The sequence below is a fragment of the Nycticebus coucang genome, chromosome 11 (assembly GCF_027406575.1).
Source record: "Nycticebus coucang isolate mNycCou1 chromosome 11, mNycCou1.pri, whole genome shotgun sequence".
Classification (NCBI taxonomy): Eukaryota; Metazoa; Chordata; class Mammalia; order Primates; family Lorisidae; genus Nycticebus; species Nycticebus coucang.
The window spans coordinates 108,235,612-108,261,410 of NC_069790.1; the positions used below are offsets into that span (position 1 = coordinate 108,235,612).

The 25,799-nt window shown below is 40.7% G+C and overlaps 1 protein-coding gene across 2 annotated transcripts in view; it reads right to left on the reverse strand.

Annotated features, from left to right (window-relative positions):
- Positions 1 to 25,799, reverse strand: part of PTN (pleiotrophin) — a 116,196-nt gene that overhangs the window by 89,583 nt on the left and 814 nt on the right. The window lies entirely within an intron of this gene.

Sequence of the window (25,799 nt, forward strand, 5' to 3'; positions counted from 1 at the left end):
TTGGTGAACATCATAAATCTCTGAAAGAACAGGGCTGCACTCATAAAGTAACCCAGGTGTTTGACCATCTAGGACGTAGAAATACGCCAGGCCAGCAGCGCCCGTGCCAAATGGGTCGCAGCGGCCCCTCTGTGCTGGCGTTTCCCAGGCCCCTTAGTAGAACTGCTCACAATTAACTGCTTTGTCTGTCCCCGAGCCTGGCCTGCCATGGGAGGTAGTGTTCCTCTCAGGTTAGTGGCCTCTCTCTTTTCCCTCTTCCTCTTTCGTTTACACTCATGCCTCCATCCTAATCAGAAATCGGATCAGTCACCCAGAGCTTTTCCGAGACTGTTGGTGAATCCATCACTGGGTGGGTCAGGCCTGATGAGCAGAGGCCTGGGTGAGTCGGGGGGAGTTGGGTGTCTAAATCCAAGCTCTGCAGGCTCCACGTGTGTGGGGGGGGGGGACTTTTGCTATCCTCAGTGAAGAAATAAAAAATGTTTAGGGTTTTTGTCTCGTGTGGTTCATGAGAGTCAAATTTAAATATCAAGAATTTTATAAGTGTCCAAACACCTCCAGAATCATAATTTTTTCTTTAGATTTGTTAACTGCCCGGTGGGCCTGTGGGTAATTAAAAGCATGTGAGAAATTCCAGAGGTCCCTAATGTGGCAATCCCCGTACCTCTGGTCTCCTGACCACAGGAACCAGAGTCCCATCTTTGAGAAATCCTCTAGATTTGGGAACTTAACTGTCTTCCTTCTCATCTTAGGAACTTCCAAATGTTGCAATCCCACATGGACAAATACTTTGATGAGTAAACTTGTGTTGATTTTCTTTCTGTCTCTGGATTTTATAGGGCCCCCCGGAGAGAATACCTTACTTAAATACAGTAAAATAAGTATTCCCTAAATGTAGGGAACTCACAGAGTAAATAATGCCGCCTTGCAGGGTCCTGTGTTATCTTGGAGGGGAAAGCATAGTCCCTCCCTCAAATTGTTGCCTTGTTTTTGTCGAGACACAGTTCTACCCTATGCCCTGAGCAGAGGGCAATGGCATTGTAGCTCACTGCAACCTCAGACTCGGCCTGTGGGCATCCTGCTGCCTCAGCCTCCGAAGCCACTGGGATTACAGACGCTCGCCAAGGCGCCTGGCTGGGTTTTTGCATTTTTTTCATGAGTCGGGGTCTCACTCTCACTCAGACAAGCCTCGAACTCCTGAGCTCAAGTAATCCTCCCGCCTCAGCCTCCCACAGTGCTGGGATTATAGGCGTGAGCCACCGCGCCCGGCTCTCAAATTGTTTATAGTCTTTGCAGGAAGAAGATGAATGAACTGTGACAGGCGTGACCTAGGACATGTGAGTGAGGGCCAGTCAGCACGAGTAAGGACCCTGGGAACTCAAGGACTGGACGTCTACATAGGCTGGAGGGCTTAGAAGGTTTTCTGGAGCAGCCATACTTGAGCCTTTCTTCACAAATAGTGATGTAGTGACAGAGAAACCAGGGGGAAAAGGAGGTAGGAAATGAACCAAATATTTCAGCATTTTGTCCTTTCCAGGTTGGCCCTGATAGGATAGTAACTCCAGCAATTCCAGAGACTTCAAAGGACAAGGAAGTCAGATACAATTCTGCAGCTTCCTTCATGTACTATTTGATCATCTGTGGCTTCATGTTAAATGTTATCTTTCTAAGTACTGTGGGCTTATCACACAGAGCTATAAGAGAACGACGGTGGGCGCTAAGTCCCATTTAACTTTGCATTCCCAGGCTTTTTGGAGACCAGACTTGTGGATGTGTGTGCTGTGGATGAACCAGTGACCTCGGGCCTTTTCCAAATGGCGCAATCCTTCTCTCCCAGCTTCCTGGGCGCTGGCCTTCATTCCCTGTGAGGTTATAAACAAGTCATGGAGTTTGGAGGCAGACAAGCTGAGCTCAAATCCAGCTTTTGTTAATCACTGGCTGATGACTTTGAGAAATCAACTTACCCTGTGTGAGACCTCAGTGTTGTTATTTGCAAAATGGGATAGTAATGCTTCAGGTGAGATAAGGTATGAGCAAACAGTAAGGGTGGTACTCAGTCCAGTACGCTCAATCAACAGCCCCAGCACCCACGTTTCCTTGTCTGGTCTCTGGCATTTCAGTCATCAGCGGCGTGTCTGTCCCTTTCTACATTATTACAGGAAGAATTTTTGGTCCATCTACCATTTGTTCTCTACCCGTCAGTCCACCCCAGTAACATCTAAGCTGTTCATTCCAACCGATACCGCATAATGGCTGAATACTTGAGTTCTGGAGTAATAATATAAGCACTTGCTTTCAAAGTGTGAAACCCCAAAACTTGTACAGTTCACTTCCTCATCTACAAAATGGGATGAATTGGTTTCTGCATCTTACAGAATTCTCGTGAGGATTAATTGCCCATACACACAAAGCATTTGTCAGAGTTTCTTGCTTGGAAATGTTAGGTGTTATGAAAGGTTAGCTTTTCCCCCCTCACATTATTTGTTCTCAGAAAGCTTAAATCTCCCAAGAGGGCATGACTTTAACACCCACAACTTGAGAGTTCTTTGGGGAACAGTCCCTTAAAACTTGACATTGAGTCAAGGCAACCTATGGGGCTGCAAGCAAACATCCCTGTCATTTCAACAAGACCACAATCCTCCTCATTCAGCAAAAAAGATCCTTTTTGGCTGTTCAGCTTCCTCTGCAGGCATTGAAATGGAAAACGCAAGATTTCTCCCCTGTGGAGTTCCGCTTTCCATTTTCTCAGAATCTGACAGAATCTCAGACTGACTGTCCCTCAGTATCCACAATGGGGATTCGGGCCTGTGCAGAGAAGGGACAGGAAGGACTAAATGCTAAGACTTGGGGACCCAGAGGCTGAGGACAAGACCTGGGTTCTCTTTTGCTGGACTGGCTGGGTGGGCTGCCTCCTTTCCACCTCCACGCAGGTTTGCTGGGCCTCCTTGGCATTACGGTTTGTACATTTAGAAAAGCATTACAGTAGCTTACAGTGTGATTTCCAAGGGCCACAGGGATGGTAAGTGGTATAGATCAGGCTTTCAGCCCATACTCTGCACTGTTACCCTTCTTGAACATCCCCTCTATACACAGTCCACTAATTAAGAGTCCACAAGTCTTACATCTGTGTTCCTACCACCACATTCAAAAGGCAAAAAAGCAAATCGCCCCTCCCTCTACCTTCAAATTTCCATCAATATCTATCTACCCGATAAATGCTTGCTACTTATGAAGATGAAAATATATACATTTATGTTTATTTATTTATTTACTTTACTTTTTTATTGTTGGGGATTCATTGAGGGTACAAAGAACCAGGTTACATTGATTGCATTTGTTAGGGAACGTCTCTCTTATAATTGCCCCCCGCCCCCCACCCCCAGCATTTATGTTTAAATGTCAACCATTGAGCACTCTCAGTTTTATTATTTTATATCTTGAGTAAATAAAAACCTTCCTTTTTTTTTTCTATTCTTCTCTTACCATAATTCACTCATACACGCCCACAGCCCCTGGTGCCAATGTTCACATGCCCCTTACTTACCCGATGGCAGGAACAAGAGCCACGTGTGGGACTACAAAATCTTTGTCTCAATAGAACACTTCAGTGTCAAATTTAAAATGAAGACTAACTTCTAACTATCCTGTCCACTGTAGTGCTAGTGCAGACATAACTAGACCACTTCACATTTCTTGGAAATTTAACACTGCTGTTTTTCTCTTAGAGTTTAATATCTTTCCTCACATAAACACATATATGGTGATTGCATTTATTATACAGATTAGGAACACTTTTACGCCAAGGTGAACTTAAAGCTATTGTTGAGAGAAATAAAGGGGCTGAGGTCGGGGAAGAATTCCCCAGCCAGAGTTTAGACTGAGAGAAAGAGAACTACAGAGAACTAAAGCAGAATGCAGGAGAATCATAGCAAAAAATATATGACTTTGGATACTAAATAGAAAAAAAATCAACTTTATAACATCGTAGGGTTTTTTCCCAAGTTTGCGTTACACACTTTCCTTTGATTTCCTGACATTCACTTGTCAATTGCATTTGATTCCTAACAGCGGTTGCCTTATAGAAACCAGATAGCTCATTGTCAACCTGCCCCATGGGAAAGCTTGTTATTCCTCTTCACATATCACAGTGTGGTGGTGGTGGTTATTCATCTCTCAGAGCAAGCTGGGATTTGGAGAACGCTCTGTGTTGTAACTCCTGGTTCTATCTTTCACAGACTCAAAGCATGTGCCACGGTTCTATAATGAATATTCAGTCATGGACTTTGCGTCCACAGGTGTCCCATTCAGAGCATCCAGGCTAATGGACAGTTAGGGAAACAGCCGACGGCTGTGGGGGTCCCCTTGCTGTTGCCAATCGTGTTTCCATGCTCCAGGTTGTACTGAGTGACTTAACACATGCTCAGCTCGACACACGTTCTGTCCTCTAAACTCTAAGGTTAACACCATTTATCACACTTGCTTATGGCAGGCTTTAAACCTACTCATAGCTGGGCTAAGAACCAAAGACATGTTTTGTAAGAATAAAATCCTTTAAAGCCTATATGGTTTGGATTTCTCCTTGGCTTCAAAATATTTATTAAGCCTAATACTTTTACATAGATTTCTCTTGCACACAGTTCACATTTCATATTTCATCTAAAATGGTCTTTATTCATGCTCACGTGCTAATCGAAAAATTAGTGACATTGATGCTGGGTTATCAGATGGTAAGAGATCAAAGATATTTTATATTAGTATTAACAAGTTCTCTGTCACAATGTTATTTTTGCTTGTTACTTGACTAAAGCTTGAATATTTTTGTTTCATCAATATGCCAGAACATGGTTGCCTCTTTTTGTCCCAATATTCTGTTCTTCACATCTCTGTTAGCTATCACCACAGTCTTTGGAATTCAAATATATGGCCCTATATTTATGTATACATCATTGACAACAGTAAAATATTGTTTCATACTTACATTATGGAAGTAAAAGTTGTCATCGTCTTGAATTAAAATTATATTTCTGAATGAATTACTAGCTTTTATTTGTTTTACTTAAAATAGGTCATATGTGACTAGAATAAATAAAATGACATGTTTCATATTAATAACTATTTCATTTTTTTTCATTATTTAAGACCTTTATTAACAGGTGCTTGCAGTTTGTTGACTTTTTTGAAAAAATCAAGTTGTAAACTTTTATTACAAATTAAAAATGAAGTTCTTAAAAATCTCAACTTGACCAGATATGAAACAATTTAAAAACCTTTACAGGCGTTATTGAGAAAAACCAGGCTTTTTAAAAAAACACGTTTGTTATTACCAAAAAAGACTTCTTTAGGTAAAAATGATGAAAACCCCATGCTGCATAGATAATGCAGACAGTTCTAGTTATCTGGTCAATGGGCAAAAAGCAAGCACTTCAGGTCTTCAGCTCCGATCCTTTGCTCATTTCTTATGGCTGGAATTTCACATTCCTTTCTTCTTGTTGTATGATGGTAGAGATGGTGAACAGCATTCCCTCAGCCCCACCCTGCTCAGCCTCGGGAGCCCACGAATTCTCAGCTGGTGGGTCGGCTGCTTCTGTCTCTTTGCCATCTTGTGGTTTAGGGTTTTCTGGGCGTCTGCGTCCGTAATTGAAGTTGCGACGGTACCGACGTGAAGGCGGCTGCTGACCTTGGGTGTCATCTCCCTGATTCTCTTTATCCTCCCCACTGCCGTCCTCTCTGGGCTGTCTTTGGCGTGGAGGGCCCCTGCGGAATCGTGGTCTATAACCCCGACACATATTCATTTTTATAAATAAATTGTACTGCAAGTTACACATAAGAAGTTTGCTCGTAATCCCTGAAATCATATGACATATGATTTTAACAGTCGTTTTATCCCACCCCAGGAACAAAAACACATTTGCTTGAAAGCCAGATGCCTTTCCTGTTTCCTGAAGCACCCCTTCCGTCCCTCACACATACACAATCGTTTTCTATCTCTTTCTCCTCTTCTGAAGTCTTTATAACCTTTACCACTAAAATTTTGTCAGTTTATTTGCTTTCCATAGTGGGAATGAGCGCTCAGTGATAGCGGGTTCCTGTTATGTTTTTACCCCAGTGTTGAGAGAGTTTAAAAGCATAATAGTACGTGGGCATTCCATAAATATTTGATAAATGAATAAATGGATGGACGCTTTCAATTGATGCCATGTACAGCCTACTTTAAAAACACATAATCTCATGTAGCTATTTTTCAGGAGTGAAATAAGGACAGACATATACAGGCGGTGCATACTTTGCACAGTAGTTTACAACCGTGCAAATAGTTGTATAAGCTGAAACCACGAAAAGCAACCTTAACAACCAACGATTACAATTGTTCCATGACATTTTTAAATTTTTGTCCAACCATTAAAAACTCTCTTACTATCCTTTATAAATGTATAGAGAAATTAAAATATACCAAAACTGGTATTTATTTGGTGTCTTGAAATACAGGACACTCAAGGTATTGAGGATTAAAGTGTTCTTTGATATTGTTTGTAAAATATTTAGCCAGAGTAATCTTAACAGCGTGTTGGGTTTTTTTTCTTTGTGGTACACATTCCGATCAAGAATGAACACCTTTGCTATTTCTTGGCAAATTGTCAGACACCTTTCCAGGTTTGTATCAGCTTCCAGCACTTCACCCTTCACTCTTTCCAAGTTGTAAAATAGAACCGAGAATGCTGTTAACAGGAGGCTTTGCCAGCGTCAATTCCAATGGGACAGCTTCATCTTTTTTGTCTTATCTGCTTGCCTCATTTATGTTGATGAATTTGCTTTGTCTAAGTGCCTTTGGCTGCACATGAAGAGTATCTCAAGAGGCAGCAGCATCAATGTTTCCACTTTTATTTGTTTCTTCTCTAATTGCATTTATATTTGATTTGAGTTTGACTTCCCGTGATAAATTACTTCTCATTATTTGCCTGAACTTTCATCTTTGTTGGCCCATTTCTTCGTTGGATGATCCATTTTTGAAAAATGTCTTGTGGGATTATCACTATGAGATAAGGAGTCTTGTCAACAAAGCTATATGCTCTGCTGCTTGTGCCTAAAGGGAACAACAGATTCCCAGTGACCAATTACAGAGAGACTACAAAAGAAGTGATGTGATGGGTCACTGGCTATGAAGCATGCCTGTTATGTATGTAGTGATTGGAAGACTGTGTAACTACAGCAATGAAATGTGTATCTTATTCAATTACTTTAATTACTATACTAAAATCTGAGCCATGTTCTCAGGGTACTGATGTTAGTTAATTCAACGGTGATAAAGTGAAGACTGCCAGTAATTAAAAACCTCATTTCTCTACCAAACTTTCATACGGATCTCTGAAGACTTTTATGTAGGGGAGATCTACTTTAGAAACAGAAAATTGGCTTTTCCCCCTTCAGAGCCACATATTAAACACAAAGAGAAATTACACTTTCTTATTGCCTTTTCCCTGAGAAATAAACAACAGTAGATCCCCAATCACTGTCAAAGCAAAGGTTCAAGAAAACAAAATATTGTAATTGCATAGCTTCATACATGTTCAATGGTCTCAAACTTTGCCAGGTAGTAGAACCACCAGGAGGGCTTCAGATTGCAGGCCCCACCTTGAGAGTTTGGGGTGCTCTGTGAGGATTTGTGTTTCTAATGAGTTCCTAGGTAAAGGGATGCTGAAGATGCAAGGACCACATTTTAAGATCCACCAAGTTAAACCCAATCGGAAGAGTATTCCATAGGAAGAGAGGAAAGGATCCGGAGATCAAAACCTGGCAAGAGCATAGACCCTGAATCAAACAGTTTAAAGGGGTCCTGGACATCTTTCAATGCAGGTCCCTATTTTGCAAGTGAAGAAATTAGGAGCCTGAAAGTTTTCAGTGATTCAATTAAAATACAGAGCTACCTAGTTGTGGAGTCTGGCCTAGAATCTGGACTCTATTCCACTTCTGGAAGATTGCTAGTATCAGAATAGATAATAGATTTCAATAAATACATGCTGAATTTATTACATGCACACACACAATTTCCCAAACTTTACTGTGCATAAAAGTAGTCTTGTGGCCTCCTTAAAAATTCACAGCCCTATGCTGGGAGCCGTAGCAATCAGCTATAGTCCCAGCTACTCAGGAAACTGAGGCAGAAAGTTCACTTGAGCCCAGGAGTTGGGGACTGTAGTGTGCCATGATCGTGTCTGCGAATAGCCAATGCACCCCAACCTGGGCAACACAGTAAGACTCCCACCTCCAAAGAATAAAAATTAAAATTAACATTCTTAAGCCATCATCCAAAGATTCTAACTGAATAGATGGAGGATGGGGCACTCTCAGACTACAGCCCCAGGAGATTCTAAAGAATGGATAAACTGTTCTTTGAAAGACAATACTGTAGAATCCTGTAAGCCAATCTTTTAAGCTGCAGAATCTACATGCAAGAAAGAACAGAATTACAACTTTTCTTAGAATTTTTTCATAAAATACTGTAGCAGACGGTGATAATTCCCCCTACTAATCCATGAGGCAAATGAGGCAACTGTCACTCTCTCTTCTTGAAAAAACTTTAGACAAGTCTCTTCCATTCTTGAAATTTCCTTCATATTAAAATTGAAATTGCCTGAAATTTCCCTACATGTTAAATTTGACCTCATAGGATTGTTGTTAGGATCAGATGAGATAACATGTATGAAGGCAATTTGCAAATAATAAAATATTACAAGGATGTTATTTGTTAACATACTACAGAGAAGCCTAGAGTATGATTTTTTTTTCTTAATATCAAGAGGCTCATCTACTTGTGGGTTGATGGGAACTTGGGGTGTTTCCACCCTATTCAGCCATAAAAACTATGGAGATTTTACGTCTTTTGTATTAACTTGGATAGAGCTGGAGAACATTCTCTATCACAAGACTGGAAAAGCAAGTATCCAATCCATTCCCAATACTAATATGAAGCCAGTAAATGATGTAACACATGACCAAACAAGAGAAAACTCAATTTAATTCAAGTTGAGGGGAGAAGAGTGAGAGAAGAGGGGGATGAGAGGGGATTGGTATGCTCCCACCTACGGGGCACAGTGTAAGGTATACAGCACACTTCCTGAGTGAGGGACAAAACTACAACCTGAAACACTAAACCTAACAAACTGAAACATGAGAACCTCATTGTTTGTATCCTCATATTAATCTGAAATTAAAAGAGCCTCATCTGCAGATGAAAGAAAGCGTTTTCATCTATAATAGGCTCATCCCAACAGAAGCTTCCTGATTGGTCGAAGGAAACAGAGAAACCACCGCCTAGATGAAATCACAAGATTTTACCCTCCCAAGCCCCAGATTACCTAAACTAAGAACTGCTCACCAAACTCTAATCTGCAACAACATTAAATATAATATATCCTGAGTTAAATGGATTTCTTATAAAAGGTCTCGTCTACTCCCTGTCCCAAGTTATTTCCTGTCTCTTCTGACTTACAATTAAATTGGGATTTGGAAACCAGACAATTTTTACTTCCTGAGTTTTCTTTTCTTTTTACAAAGCTGAAAAAATAATTTTTAAGGAAGAAAAATGAAAATGATCCATTTATCCTCCACTCTGCCCTCACCATGAAGGAGGATCCCTGGAGTGGGATTAAAAAAAAAAAAAAAAAAATACAGAAAAGAGGGAGTGCCTTCGTCTCCCAGCAGGGCACATGGAGGAGGAGGTGCCCACCGGGGACAGCAGGAATCAGTTCTGTTACAAACACTCTCCTGGGACAGGAGCCTTTTCAACAGCAAGCAGAAGAGACCATTGCTACCTCTGATGATGGCCTAGTACTTTGTTTTCCTCTGCATATTTTAATCAATATTTATCGATCCTTAACAATCTGGCTTTCACTGTCACTCTGGCCTTGAGTGTCATCTTTTCTACTGGAGGCTGAAGCAGTTACTCCTGTGTATGACTGGCAGATCATACATGTGAGCAGAGAAAAATGAGGATTCAGGGAAGGAGCCACCATCTCTGTGTGGGCGAAATCAGTGCACAGCTAAAATGTGGTTACTCAAATTACAGAAGACTCTTCTAGACTAACTGGCCTCTTTTAGAAGATGTGGCCTCCAACCGCTCCCCGTGCATGTGTCTAGAACTGATTATAGAGTTTTCTTGAAAGCTGATGCATCTGAGGAACACTTCAAGTAAAAAGCAAATAATAAAAACTATTTCCCAGAAAATAACACTGTTAACAGGTCCTTAACCTCATTCTAGTGAAAGCATATTGCAAAAGCTCCTGGAGAAAAAGGTGCAAAAATGAGCCTGGAAATTTAGCAGCTAGGCAGGAGCCAGGACACCAATGACCTGCAACAATTTCTACCTACATTCCTGTTTCTCATCAAAGGGCTTCCCAGGCCTTCTCATCAAAGGGTTTGCCCAGCATCCAGAGAGAGATCTCCAAGCCTGCGCCTAGCTCATGCTCACTACCGAAGATAATCCTGTGTCTCCACAATTCCTTCAGGCCTAAAATACTCACTTTTCCCCCCACATCAACCCTTTCTTTAGATTTCCCCTTAATGGCACTAGAATTCTACCAAAGTGATTAATTTTAATATCTCCTTTTTCACTCATCCTTAAGCACCCCCCTCTTTCATTACGATGTCTAGACTCCAGATAGCTGTGATTTTCCCTCCTAGCACCTGAGAAAGGATCCCTCCTGATTACATCAGTGATGTATTCACTCGTTCATTTGCTACTGTGCAAAGAACTGGGCTAAGAGATCCATAGCAAAGTAGGGAGAGGTACGCCATCATTCAAAACAATTGCAACGTGACAAGAATGAAGTGACAATTCAGACCATTGCCTCTGCTTAGAACTCACACTTTCCTTGCGGTGGATCTTAGAAGGGTACATGTGAAACTTAGTAAATGTAGAATATAAATATCTTAACACAATAACTAAGAAAATGCCAGGAAGGCTATGTTCACCAGTGTGATGAAAATGTGTCAAACGGTCTATAAAACCAGTGTATGGTGCCCCATGATCACATTAATGTACACAGCTATGATTTAATAATAATAATAATAAAAAGAACATGGGACTGGAAAAAAAAAAAGAACTCACACTTTCTTCCTTATATCCTTGAACCATTAAGCACAGGTCTGCAGACACTTCCTCCTGAAAGCCTCTCCTGAATCCACCCCTTAGCTGAACAGGTGTCTCCACTGCATGTTCTCAAAAACGCCCATCTAGATCATTGCGCTGACAGCAGTTTATGAGCCTGCCTATTCTTTCCAACTAGACTGTGCAGCTTGAGGAAGGAATTGTGTCACATTTGTCTCTGTGCTCCTGACACTTACCAAGGAGCCTGGCTCGCTGTGTTCATTGCATATTTTTAAAGGCAAGTGTGCATGCATGGATGAATGCATAACTATAAAAGAAAATCCAGAGAAAGTTGTGGAACAGAAAAAAAGGGGTAAGTATTCGTTTTAACTAGGGGAATAAAGACAATTTTCATGGAGGAGATGGTATTTAGGCAAAGCATTGAAGCGTGAACAGGATTTCCAGAATTTAAAAAGATCAAGGGCTTGGGAGGCAGGGTGGTACACAGAGGATTGGTTTTTAAAAACCTAACTGATTCTCTCCACTTCTAACCTGTTACTTCTCTAAAAATGATCTTTCTCTTATCTTACTTTTGTCAACTTGTTTTATTCCCTGTTGTGAAGACCCTCAGTGATTTCTTATCATCTAACTCAATAAAATTCAGGCCGGACAGCTAACGCTTTGAAGAGTTTTGCTATTATCCCCAACATTTTCTTCTAACCCTGACAGCTTTTCTTCTAACCTCTGGCTGCTTACTCTCTGCACAAATCAGGACCATCTGTTCTCTAGCCTGATGTCCTGTTTTGCATCATCCATTTGGCTTTCCTCTTTCTTTGTCCCTCACCTGGGATATCTCCCCTCTGCCTTTCTGCTGCACACAATCCACTGCTTTGGAAATCCTACCTTCCACAGGCAGCCTCCCTTTCCCCCTCCAGACCAGAATGTCTTCCTTCTCTGGAAAACTGGATTGAACCCCTATGTTCTCATTTCATCATATGCTATCATTTTACCATGCTTCTAACTGTCAGTTTCCCTTGATCCCTTGAGAACCCAACAAAGGTACCTATAGGCCTGGATCCCATCATGGACGATGGTGTCTTGATACAACATTCACAGTGTCTCAGACAAATATTCCACCAAACAAAAGTCCTTGGAAACTGAAGCATTCCTCTAAGGATATATTAGGGGTTCCTCACTTCAAGCAGACACCTTGTTATTCAGTTACCAAAGAATGGAAGATACTAAAAAGTAGGTTTAATAATTAATTCACTTAGAAGAAACAAAAGTTTAAACAGTCTAGACAAGAAATCACCGGCTTTATTTGTTATGAGATAAAAACGGCCAACTTCCCTGTTTAATTGATAAAATTATAGTTATGGTTTGTGCACCACTTCCATGCATCCAGATTGAAGACCTTTTATTTTTTTATTAACTTGAAGACAGATGCATCCTTTTTACTGCTTTTGCTCTAGCTCTTGTAATCAAGGGGTTCCTCCATGCTTTCCAGCCTTCCAGGTTTTGCCCCTCAATGAGCCACATCAAAAAGGGTTTCAAACCTGAATCATAAAAAGACACTTAGAGGGATGGAAGCCCAAGGCTCCCTGTAAAGGAGTGACCTCACCATGCACAACAAGCTACAGGGCACAGAGAATCCATCCCCTAACCTTTCCCAGCCTCTGTTCTTCTGTGCCCCACTGTTGGATGTCCAAGCTTGACAGTGAATGCTTTCCAATGGGAAAGTGTAGCAGGAGTTTTTTTCCCATCCTTTGGTCCCTATTGTATGTTCAGCTGCACGGGAGCTAGCTGCTAATCAAAGCCAGTGACTCTCATACACAAACAAACCCCGCTTTGTGGCCTCCCCCAGAGCTGGAACACAGCAATGCAACTAGCAATTTAGTCAGGTGATAGCAGGCTGGCGGGACAGAGCCGCCTCTGGACGATGGTGTTCCGCATGTCCGCACGGGCATGCGGAACCACCGAGGCAGGCAAATCGATGCTTGAGAAAACAATGGGAAGAACACAATAGGCAATAATCTGCAATCAAGGAGGGCTGGTCTAACAATAGCACCCTTTATCCAAGACGCTATTCTCCTGATTGTAATGAGGTGGAAATAAATGACCCAGTGTAGTCCTAGATGCTGACTGGGGGGAGGAATAGAGGGAGGAGGTGACCAAAATGTCTTTAAAGACTCATGGCCTTCAGGGATGGAGACAGAAGAGCATGATGTGTAGGAGCTTTGTGGTTAGAAATATCTGGGCTATCGTCATTTCTTTCCGTCATCATTTCCAGATGTCATTTCTGCATCTTATTTGGGGGAGCCACTTCTGAGACTCAGTTCTCTCATTTGGAGTGGGATTGTTGGCAGCATTTAACCCAGCACTGAATATAAAATTCTAGTACTGTGCTGTCCACCATATGGGAAGCACTAAGGAAGTATTAGCTATTATTATTTATGCTAGTGAATTGTGCTCAGAAAAAAAAAGGGGGGGATAAAAAATAATAACATAAAGCAAGGACTTCAGCTTCTAGAAGTAGCTGGTGATAAAGGATAAAACCTCCTCCTTGCCCCTGGCAACTCCTAGAAATAATGCTTTAGAGGACCTGAAAGATCTTGAATTTTGACTCATTACCATGAGTCTCCAAAACACAGGAAGGGAAGCTGGGAATGCCAATGGCTAGAGTGAAGGTCAGGTAAAAGACATGTCCTCAGTGATAGTAGGAAGCTGAGATCCAGGTACCAGAGCAGACATAATGGAACAATCCTCTGAGTACAAAGGATAGAGCAGGGGGAAAAAAAACTGGAGATGTCCAAGAAAGTGACTTCTTAAGTCACAGTTTTTGGCTAGAGCAGCCAGTTAATATTAAACCTTGCTGGGGTGGGTGGAGGGAGGGGCAGAACCTGGGGAAAGATTATATCCAGTGCTATGCAACAACACACACGGATTCAGAGCTTCTACCTGCCAAGTGCTATTCAGGCAGCTGTAGAGTAAAAGGACTAAGCCCCATCAGCCAGCAGCACCGTAGGGACACTGAGGTCCAGAGACAAGATACATGGCCCTTGAAACGCATAATCAAAGTAGTAATTTCTTCAAATGATAGAAGATAACTTAGCAATTTAAGTAGCTTCCTGTGGCAACCTAAAAATAAAATTAATGCCAGTTCAAGGTGCTCTTGAAGAATATATTATAAGACCTGCAGATTTGCTTAGAAAATGCTAGGTAAGATTTCTATGCCTTATTCTTTCTAGTATGTACCAGAAATGTCCCTCAGTTGCACAAGATGCTCCTCATTGAGTATTCTTCATCCTCCCATGGGTAAAAGTCACAGTTGTTAAATACATAACATAACTGGTCCACAGCTCTTCAGTAGATTTTTTTCTTCCATCTCAAAGGCTCATGGCTTTTCTGTGGGTGTAAATGACACTCCAGTCTCACTGCTGTGTTATGAGGTGTGATAGACACGAACACCTCGCCATTCTCAAGAAACAAAGTGTCCTTTTGCTTAAACGCCATCAAGAATAAAGATAATCCTACGTCCTATTAGATGAGCAATGAAATCCATTCCTCTTTGAGGAAACCAGCCTCTAATACTAAGGATGTCCTCACTGAAGAATCATTAAAACATCATTAAAACTACGTTAGCAGAAGCTCAGCCTTCTCCTGCCTTGTGCTTCTCTTCAACTTCTGTTGCTCAAGTTCTAGTGGATGGTGATGATGGTTGTGAAACACTTTGGTATGGACTTGGAAATCAGAGCAGGAAGGGGTTGATTTGAGATGAGAAGAAGAAAGGAGAACAATGTTTGTTCTTCAAAGTAAAATTGGAGTTTTTAATAGAAATACCCAAGACTAAACTATTTCTGAGTTGAAGCAGGATATTTAATGTTACATGTTACAACTGGTAAACAGCAGTTAAGGCAGAAAACCAACCCAGGAAGCTACAGAGATACATGCAGCTAAACCCTGGGCTGCAGGGACCCTGTTGTGCTCCAGCCTAGGAAAGGAGTCTCTTAGCCTCCTCTGGGTGGGGACAAAGAAGAAAACAATAAGATAGAGGGTGGGCAGCCTCCTGGAAGACGTGACTCCAGGGACTAGACTGTCCAACTCAAAACCACTCAGGTCCTATTTCAGGAGGCAACTTTTCACTCTTCAGCTGGCATTGGCTTTTCTTCAAATGCTTCCTCACAGAAGGGCAAGGAGGGGACGGGGGACAATCCAGAGAGCTGGATTGACTTCATGGGATTTTTATGGCAAGAGGCACCAGGAGCCTAGGATATGTAGCAAGCAAACAAGGCAAATTCACCCCAGAGAAATCTCCTGAGGAGCACCACCGTAGTGACGTATGCTCCGTGGTCTCCCCACGGGGGAGGAAGCCTTGCATGCTGTCTAATGGAATTTTCTATATCCCTCTCAGGCACAGGGCTGCTTCTTGGATGTTTTCCCCAAGTTCAAGTCTGCTTCCATTTCTTTCAGCATCTTGGTTCTCTTGTCTTTGCAGTTAAAGGCTCTCATTTTACTTTTTGCAAGACAAGGGCACTGGAGGAGAAGTTAGGAAGCCAAAGAGTTAGCCTGCTTTTAGTAAATGTAGATCTGTTTTGATAGAAATTGGTAGAAATCTGCAGCTACTCACTTATTCCCACTGAATTACTTTTGATGTACTTCTCCAAACCAAATTCATTTATGATAGCCTTGAAGTACATCTTTCAAATCCCCAGATATCATATATCAGAAGGCAAACTCTGCGGTTCCCTAACCAGCAGATGAAAACCACTATTTAAAAAGGTTAAAAATCCCAGTGCTGGCACAGACACTAAAAGCATTTGACTCTCAGCCCCCTCTATGATCAGAAAAGTGGTCAAACCCAAATATGATCTGACTCACTTTAAACTAGAGCCAATTGTTCAGTAGTCGTTCCAAATAATAACAGAGCAAATAAATATCTCCCTGAAGGGTGCCAACCCTGAAGCAACATGCATCAAAGGGTTTTGCTGGTCCTGCAGTGCGGCAGGCCCATTCCCCTGGGCTCCAGAACAGCTCAGAAGGTTCTCTGGTCTTGGACCAGCTAAGATCAGATCTGAGTGGGACCAGGCAGCTGTGTCTTCTTGGGGAAATTCTTACCCCTGGACATATGGATGGGTCCTCTAGGGTGAGAAGGAAAGGCAATGTGTACTCAACTTCACCTCCAACTGGCACATAGTACATGCCTCAGGATTATTCCCATCTAAACAGCACATCTTTTACCGGAAGAAAGATGTTTATTTATTTGCTTGCTTCATGGGATATCTGTTTACATTTTCCAGTTCCTGCTTTTTAATGACAGTCCACAACATTAATATACTTAGTGTTTATGATTCCATTTTACCCATATCAAGTTAAATAAATTGAATTTCCAACTTAATTGGCTCATTTAGTAGAAACAAATGTACGTGTTAACATGTATATAGCTGTTAAAACATTTCATGCATCAATTATAATGCTGATAAGAAGCAGGACACTTAATGGTGCCTATAACTAGTTTAAAAAGTTACATGGGAAAAACAACAAAGGTAGATCAAAGTGCTAATAGTGGTATCTTTGTTGAGGATGATGAGTGAGGTTTTTTGGGAAAATTTAAATATCTTATGCCACGAACACATATTTTTCTGGGATGAAAAAAAAAAAACAATGTGTTTCTTTGGGTATATTTGTGTTTTCCTAATAAGAAACATGAGGGAAAAATTTCATTATTTTTCACATAGTTACAATAACCAACCTTTTCACAAGTTTGACATGCATTGAGCTGTATTTGGGATTCTGCAGATCACCAGAGACATTATTTAATAACGAAACACATGTTGTAAATAAGAAAAGAGGATGGCAGAAGGGCCTTTTACTGCTGAAAGATTTAAGTTCATGCACCTGTGAAAGATTATGCACTGAACTATCTGCTTTCTTTCCTACGGCAGCTTCAGCCTTCCTCATTTGGACCCATGGAACATACTAAAGAAACCCATCACACCCAGAAGGCAATGAGGTAATTAAGTAAGTATTTCTGGAAAAATTAACCCTTGAAATCAGGTTTTTCCAACTTGAAAAGTGTTTTTTAAGCCTGTTTTTCTTCTGCTCACCAACGAAGGCCACTTTATGTTAAAGCTCAGAGAGAATTCTGCTATTGTGAGCAATTACCTAATGTCTAGATCTTGAAGAGGTACATTCTCAGCAAATAAGGAAGCCCATTAGGAAAACATAATTCTACAGTTCTGTGTGGTTTCTTCTATAGTTTGGATTTTTGTCTTGTCCAAGTCTCATGTTAAGATTTGATCTCTAAAATTGGAGGTAGGTCCTAGTGGAAGGTGTTTGGGTCATTCGGGGCAGATCCCTTATGAACAGATTGATGTCTTCCCTGTTCGGGGCAGGGGTGAGTTCACACTTCATTACTTTCCATGAGAGCTGGTTATTCAATAAAGCCTGCCTCCTCCACCCTCTCCCTCTTGCTTTTTCTTTTACTGTGTGATGGCAGGTCCCCTTCACCATCTGCCACGAATGGAAGCAGCCCAAGGCCTTCACCAGATGCCCCCTCTTGAACCATCCAGCCAACAGAATCGTGAGCTGAATAAATGTTTATTTCTTTCTTATAAACTACCCAGCATCAAGTATTCCTTCATAGGTAACACAAAATAGACCAAGACAGTTTCCATCTGTTTTAACCTAAGTGAAGATTTTTCTCTGTTATCTAAGATGGTCACCAAGGTATGTTCCTTATTGGTAAAACTTAAGTTCTGAAGCAAAAAATACCTGGCTTTTTCTCTGGGCAGACCAATGTCTTTGAGGAAGTCACATAGGTGGGTGACCTCTACTCTTCTCCATCACAGCATGGAAGGGGACACTCAAAAGGAACAATGGATGTTAAAACCCTAAAGGAGAAAATACTCTAATGCCAAGAATACATATTATAGTGTATTCTTTTCCTGTTAAGAATGAGGTTTCCTAAACACTTTTCACTAGCTTTCAAGGCACATTAGGTAGGCAACATCGGGGTCGCTGAAGCACTGACAGGGAGGCCACCTGGCTAGGGGCTTTTAAGCTTACAAGAGCTTCAATCAAATCAATAGCAAGTCAGGTGCTGTTATATCTTTCGTAAATAATCGAACATTCTAAATATTATTTGGACATGGACATATAAGTGCCGGCAGCCTTTTCATATAGTGAAAAGTATTACTGCCAATGACCTTCACAGTTTGTATAAAGCTGTGGATGGGATATTGGGAGTGCAGAGTTCTGATCTCTCTCTTGCTCTCTCCAGTTTGTTGAACTGAACTTTTTTGCTACTCAAAGTGAGTTGCCCAAGCCAGCAGCACGGCCATGACCTGGGAGCTCTGTAGAAAGGCTGACTCTGTTATAGCTTCATGTGAAGGTCCTAAGTTAGTTTCATAGTAGGGGTGAATACATTGGATATTTTTTCTTCCATTCTTGAGACACTTTACTGAGAAGAATATGTTCCAAGTTTCAACCTAAGAACAGGGGGAAGGGGGAAAGTGTGGGGAGGAAGGGGGGAGGTGGGTAGAGGGAGGAGGATTGAAAGGATCACACATGTGGTGCATCTTACAAAGGTACATGTGAGCCTTGGCAAATGTGGAATGTAAATGTCTTGACAAAGTAACTAGGATAATGCCAGGAGGGCTATGTCAACTAATGAGATGAAAATATGTCAAATATTCTATGAAACAAGTGTATGGTGCCCCATGATCATATTGATGTACACAGCTATGATTTAATAAAAAAAAAAAAAAAAAGAAAGAAAGAAAGGCTGACTCTGAGAGCCCACTGAGCTAGAATTTGCAAGATCCCCGGGGACTGGTAGGCAAGTGACAATTTAGGAAACACCGCTATTCTGTAAACACAGTGCTACAAGTCAGTCATGAAGGCCTAGGTCAGTGAGAATAACCAAGGGAAAAATTTGGTGCACATACTTTAAGACACTTGATAAGAAACTAACATAACATTTAGTGAATGAAGTCATGACTATTTAATTTAGCTTTATTTTTACTGTGACACAGATTTTCCTTTCTTCATTCTTGTCACACACCTTTCCTTCTCTTCACTCCATTAGTTGAGACTTACCTTCAGGCATCGTAGGCAATCTCTATGAGTCCTCAGAAAGTGACAATGACAGCAGCAGAAATGGGGGAGAAGAAAGGCAGAACTTGCCCCACCGACTTTATTAAGAGCAGTTGGGGTAATAGTTTACAGTTTATAAATGTTACATCATGACCATTGACCTTTACTGACAACCTATGGGGTGGGCAAAGCAGGTAACATCATCATTTCTAACTGAGACCTGAAAAAAAAAAATGTTCCAGGAGGTTCAAAGACACATTCAGCAACCCACAGGGAGGGCCTCAGAGAAGTGCTGGTCACTGACTCCCAACCTTAACTCCTCCCTCTGGAGTGAAGCCCCCATAAGCAGAGGTCAGGGAGGACGTGGTTATGAGCATCGCTAGGGTCAGTAGCAAGGTGGCTGCACCTTTCATGGGAGTCTCCCATATGTAAAATATTCTCCTCGACCTCATGAGAAGGGTCAAGGTCAAGCAGTCTGAGCCAGAGATGTGACACGCCACATCCTCCAGGCCTTGAGCATCATCACATGTTCTGAGTGTTTCTAATCAGAAAAAGAGGCGTTTTCAATTTTTATTTAGAGAGAAGGGAGAGAATGGTCTGAAAGTGTGGAGAAAATAGGTCTTTTAAGAAATAGGAAGTGTGACCCAGGTTCCTATATGTTTATTAGGAAAGCTAACTGGGCATGAGAAATGAGAGGATTTACACTTGGAAATGCTTCACTGTAATCATCATGTTCACCAGCCTCATCCAGTATCAAACTCAGTGTTCAGTATTTCACATTTACTTGCTCAATCAATATTCTTATGTCAATCCTAGAATGTAAATCTGTGCCCCATGTCAGAGATAAAGGAACTGTAATGAGGAAGACCACGTTCTCCGCTTATAGTCACACAGCTAGTAAGAAGTGTAGTCAGAGGTTTATGCTTTAACTTGACATTAGAGCTCAACTACTGAGCCATTAAGGTTAAAGTTTTTAAATGAATCATCTATATCCAGATGCCCTGTCAGCTGTCCAATATCCTTAATCCCACCTTATAAATCACAATCACCAAAGATCTTCCCCAGACATATGGTATCTAGATGTGACTCTAGTTAATCTGATAGACATTGAAGACAGAACCACTACCCTGGGCTGTTTGGTCTGTTACATACCCTGGATTTTAGGTTTGATGCAACTGGGTGACAAAATAAATTTATTAGCTGAAGAAAGAGATAACATATTAGAGAGGAGAAAACCCAAACTAGGGATTTTAAGACCTTTTTTCATGCCTCTCATTTAATGAAGCTACCTTAACTTCTCTAAGCCGAGTTTCTGTTTCAATTTTTAAAAAATCCCAGTCTACCTTAGGAGAGTTGTTACAAAGGTATGGCAGAAAACTGTGAAAAATTCTGAAAAGCAAAGGCCTTATAGTTACATGGATGTTGTAATAAAAGTAATATTTTAAGTGATCAATATTGTCCCTTTGAATAATATAGTTTGTTAAAGGAGAGGTAGGAGTTTCTCCCTCCATTCTGTCAGCAGCCTGGAGTCAGAAACCATGAAAAGTTTCAGGTGACCAGGTGGCGTAGGAATAGGAGGAACCTGGAGAGAGAACTGGCCAATCGGTATTGACTTTGGGAACTAAGGAAGTGAAGGAAGGAGAGGTGAAGGTTTGAGGCTGAGAATGAGGTGCTTGGGCTCAAACAGGAAATTGGTACCAGGTGATTTAGTTTAGTATGGCCAGGGGGTTAGGTATAGAAGGCAGATGGCCACGGGGACTGGATCACAATGAGGGTTGCCTATTTATTTTTTCACTCATTCACCAGACATTTAATGGGCATCTTCAATGGTCCTATGTCAAATATTCTGGGATTCTTAAGATGAATATGGTGAGTGCCTGCCCTGTCCCCATTTGTGCATGGAGGAGTGGAGCTGGTATTAATGGTGAGTCATTATGAGAAAGGGAGAAGTGAAATCACTGCAAGGGGTGACCAATAGGAAGGCTTAAAAGATAATAGGAGGGGTAAATTACAGCTGAAGCTAGACAAAGGATTTGCCTCCGAAAATCTTTGGTGCCTTCAAATTCTGATTCATTTAGGCTATCACTCAAATTCCACAGCTGTAGTAGAAGGATTTTTCTTTCCCTCCATTTGGATGTCTTCTTTGAAGGACAGTCACCTCTTGTCATACATTGACCTGAAAAGGACACCTAGGCCATGCCTTTAAAATTCTATTTATTCTACCTAAACTCAGACTGACTTCTTAAGAGATTACTTCCAATAATCTTTTTCTGCTCTATTATGTCACAAATATCAAATGAAAACATAAAGGAACTGAGAATTCAATGTCTCTCCCAGAATAAACCACATTTAAGCAACAACAACAAAACAGTTTTTAAATAAATATTGCATACCATTTAGCCTTTTGTATACTCCACTTTGCTTTTTCTCATAAAAATGGGATCCCTTTGGCATTGGAACTAATGAGGTCAAAAATCATGCAAATCTTTGTGTAACTCGTGTTGCAGTGATTAGTGTCTTAACGTTGCCACATAAGCACTGGGGAGAACACAGCTGCCTAAAGATGCGTTCATCTGCTTAGCACCTATTTCACTACTTGGCCTGCAGTAGGCAGCCACTATCATAGAAGTCTGTTATGGATACAAGTAAAATAACAAATCCTTTACTTCAATCCCCCCCCCCAATCCTTATGCCCAAATGATTCCCTTCAGTATTTACTTTTTAAAAAATTTTAAATGTGGGGCGGCGCCTGTGGCTCAAAGGAGTAGGACACTGGCCCCATATCCCATATGCCGGAGGTGGCAGATTCAAGCCCAGCCCTTGCCAAAAACTGCAAAAAAAAATAAATAAATAAATTTAAATGTGAGTCTACAAACAGCAAAGAAAATGAAAAGATTCGAGAGTTTTCTCAATGAAAGTTAGAAGAGTTGTGACAATATCAAGGTATTTAAGAGAGAAAACTGAAATACTTGGAAATAAACGTCCACGTTGGTTGGGAGGTTGAAGGGAAAAAGGCCAAAAAAAAAAGAGTAGACAAAGATGTTGGAAGATAATTAAGCTAATAACATGAGGAAAAGGAAGAAAAATACAAAATTATGGATTTCATTGGAATGATCTGTGACCTTTTTATTTTTCCAGAGATAGGTGGAGGGATAGTGGAGTTTAATCATTTGAGATCTCTTTTTAATACATTTCCAACAAAGAATTTCATAAGTTAGTACCACTTACCAAACACAAAGTGTTTAAAATTATAAAACTATGAACCTTTAGAAAAAAAGAAACCATGTTGTATTTCTTAACTATGCTGCCTTGTTCAGTACAGTATCAGGCATTCCACATACATATAACAAATACTGTCCAATTGGCCATAGCAGGAAGAATTGTATTGTTGGGGCAGGACCCAGAAGTGTGTGCTGGGGGTGAGCAACCCTAGCTGTGCCCGTACATTGAAGTGGGGGCACTGAAAGGAGAATTAAGTCAACATTTGTTGCAGTGATGGAAGTGTAAGCTGACCTTACCGGCAGCTAAATGAATAAAAGGAATACTCTGGCTGAGTGGGTAGAGAGCTTATTGGCCTTGAAAATTTAGGTGGAAAATTTAGATTTAGGTAGAAAAGTGTCATGAATGCCTTCCATGAATGCCAAGATTTGGGCAGAGATTCCTGAAATATAGGCAATCATATGAGGAGGGAATCAGGCAAGTCATCTTCAGACATGTTGCATGGAAAATAATAGCAACTAGATTAATAAAAGAGAGAAACGGGAGTGAAGGGGAGGAAACTGTGAAGTGGAAGAGTTGAAAGAAATGAGAAAAAAGGGCTAGAGCCATGGCATGCTACCTGTGCTTTAAAATGATCTTTTGGTTTTTGCTATGAGCCATTCTTAGAATGAAGATCCCAATTATCGGCTATAATGAGTCACTTCTTTCAATATTAATATAATGCAACAGTTCTTTTTTTGTTATGCTATGTATGAAAGCCAAAAAATATAAGAATTCTGCTTTTAGAAAACTCACTGTGACAATTTCTTTTTTTCTGTTTGAGATGTCACTTTCTTTAAACCTACTATAAAGAAATAGCTCAAAAAATAAAGCCCAGTAGAAGAAATTCATTTCTTATTTCTCAAAATATCTTAAGCATGAATGATTCACTGCCTCCCCTTAAGAACTAGGGATCTACATAATTAAATCTACATCATTACCATAATTAGGATACCCTCAGACATGTTCCATCATAGCCACCCTTTCAAGCTATGAAACTTTTTTTTTAAGCTATGGAACTTTTAACTTCTTATTTCTTAAATGCTAAAATACAGAGGAATGCAAGGCATATTATTATATGTTACATTCTTGAATATTGTAATGACACCATGAAAACTATGCCACATACAAGGCTGGCTTGAAGTAGATGGGAAAATGGCCCAGTGGGTGGAAATGAACACCAAGAATGAAGGACAACTTTCCAAACTCAGGCCATGGCCCAAATTCCACTTAAGCCAATTGACTCTGGATGGAAAAAAGCAAGTCCAGCTCATAAGGTCCATATCTGAATATTGTTTTACCACCCCTCCCAGGGCAATGCCATGGCCTAATGCCAGGAAGTGACAGAAACTATTCAATTGTTCATTAGCAGTCAGAGGACAGAACATTCTTCACCCTTACAGAGAAGCCCAGCTCAGCATCACCAGGGAAGTGATAGAACAAAGGTTGGAGAGCTCTACTCAGCCTGCTGCTTCTGACCTGAGGAATAGTGAGGGCTGGTGTTCATGGTCACTCTGCTTCCCCTGGATGGCCTCGATTTGGGCATCACTTTCAGGGGAGAAGTCAAGGACTACTGCGTTCATCACTATGCCAGCATATCAAAATGGATAAGCGTTTCAAGAACTGAAATTAGTATTCTGAATTCCAACTTCTGGCCTTTAAATCTATCATCAAAATATCACACTGTATTGAACAAGCCCAATAAACTCAGTTTCCTGGGGAAATTTTAAATAGTAATAAAAACACATAAAAAATAAAAATATAATTAGAATTCATATAAAAATGCCATTTCAGTGAGAAAGCACGAGTATCTTCAAAGGGCACTAGAACATTTAAGCTTAAAATATTTTATTTCTAATATTGACTTTTTCAAAAAAAAGCAATTAAACCAGAGAGATAAACTAGAGAGATCTGGGGAACTCTAATATAGTAGACTATACAGTTAATTTTTTTATTGTTCTCATTTTCCATAATACCTCATTTAAAGTCAGATAATTTAAAAGCCATATATTAACAGTAGCTTCCTTTCTCTCAACAGCCCATAGCTTTGAGAACATAGTACATTCGTATCTGCAGCAAACAGCTGGTACACAGCACCTGTGAGGCTTTGTCCTGTGGGTTATGTGCTTATGGCTTAAGGTGGGGGCTCTTTACAGAGGCTTTTCAGGGGGAAAATGTCCCAAAGGAGCCTGTGAGCAGCGCCAGGGGAAGTTCCCCTTCTAATGGTTTAAAGTACAATTAGAGAACTTAAAACACAAAAGTTTCTTAAAGTACAAAAGAATGCCACTTAAAAAAAAATCCATCATCCAATTTAAATGAGAAAGTATAAATGTTGACAGATTGAAATAACTGAAGACCCACGGGAAAGAAAAGGATACTGCCCACTCTAACTTCCTTTGAATTCAACTAGACTATAAATGTTTTTAATGATTTGGTCTTTAAAGTACATAATTTTCAAAGGAACATAATGAAGATGGAAAACACAAGCTTTGCTTTCTCTGCTGGGAAACTTCTCTTCTGTTTCACTCCCCTTACCTTTTAATATTTCTACATATCAATTCTTTGTCAAATGATCAAGGTGCTAAAACGAACTCTGCCGTTTCATCAGTTCCACATTCATCTAGGACATGAAATTGCTTCATTATGGTTCAAAAGCTCTTTGGGGAGCCCCTAAATCGCCTCCCAGGCCCTTCCCTCCAACACACATGCACAGGAGGCCGCGGACACACACACACACACACACACACACCTTTCTCAAGCTACTGAAGCAAAATGCCTGGTAACCCTCAAGATGAGAGATATTAAAACACCAGAACTTTGGTATTTTCTCAGTTATTTATTCTCTCCTGGCAGCCTCCCCCACCCTCCTACTGTTTCTCAAGGTATCTCCAAGCTCTTAACAGAGGCAGGGTAGGTTAACAATAGAGTGCAACTAAACTCCAAGTGTGGTGTCAGAGAAAAGTTAGCGAGTGTGTGTGTTTGAGAGTGTGTGTGTGTTAAGGAGAAAAGGAGTCTAAAGTTCTGTGTATTAAGGAAGAATTGAATAAATTCTTCTCAAAAAATATTTTTTTAACTTACTAGAAAAAACAAAATTTTAAGTATCTGGCAAATTAGTAACAAATACACCTTAAGTTTATGTGGGGGTGAAATTAAAAGCTTTAGTGCCAGTGTTCAGGGCAGTTCCTCAAATCAGCGATGAGATGGCATTCAAGGAGTGTCTGTTAAACTTTGTGCATAACCATTTCTGGAACCATTCCTGGGTTATCTATAAGGCAGGAGGAGGACCCAGCAGTTCTGCCAGAAACGCTCAGTGTCAGCCAGCGTTGGCAGAAACAAGCGCCCACGTCTTACCTAGAAACACCAGCTA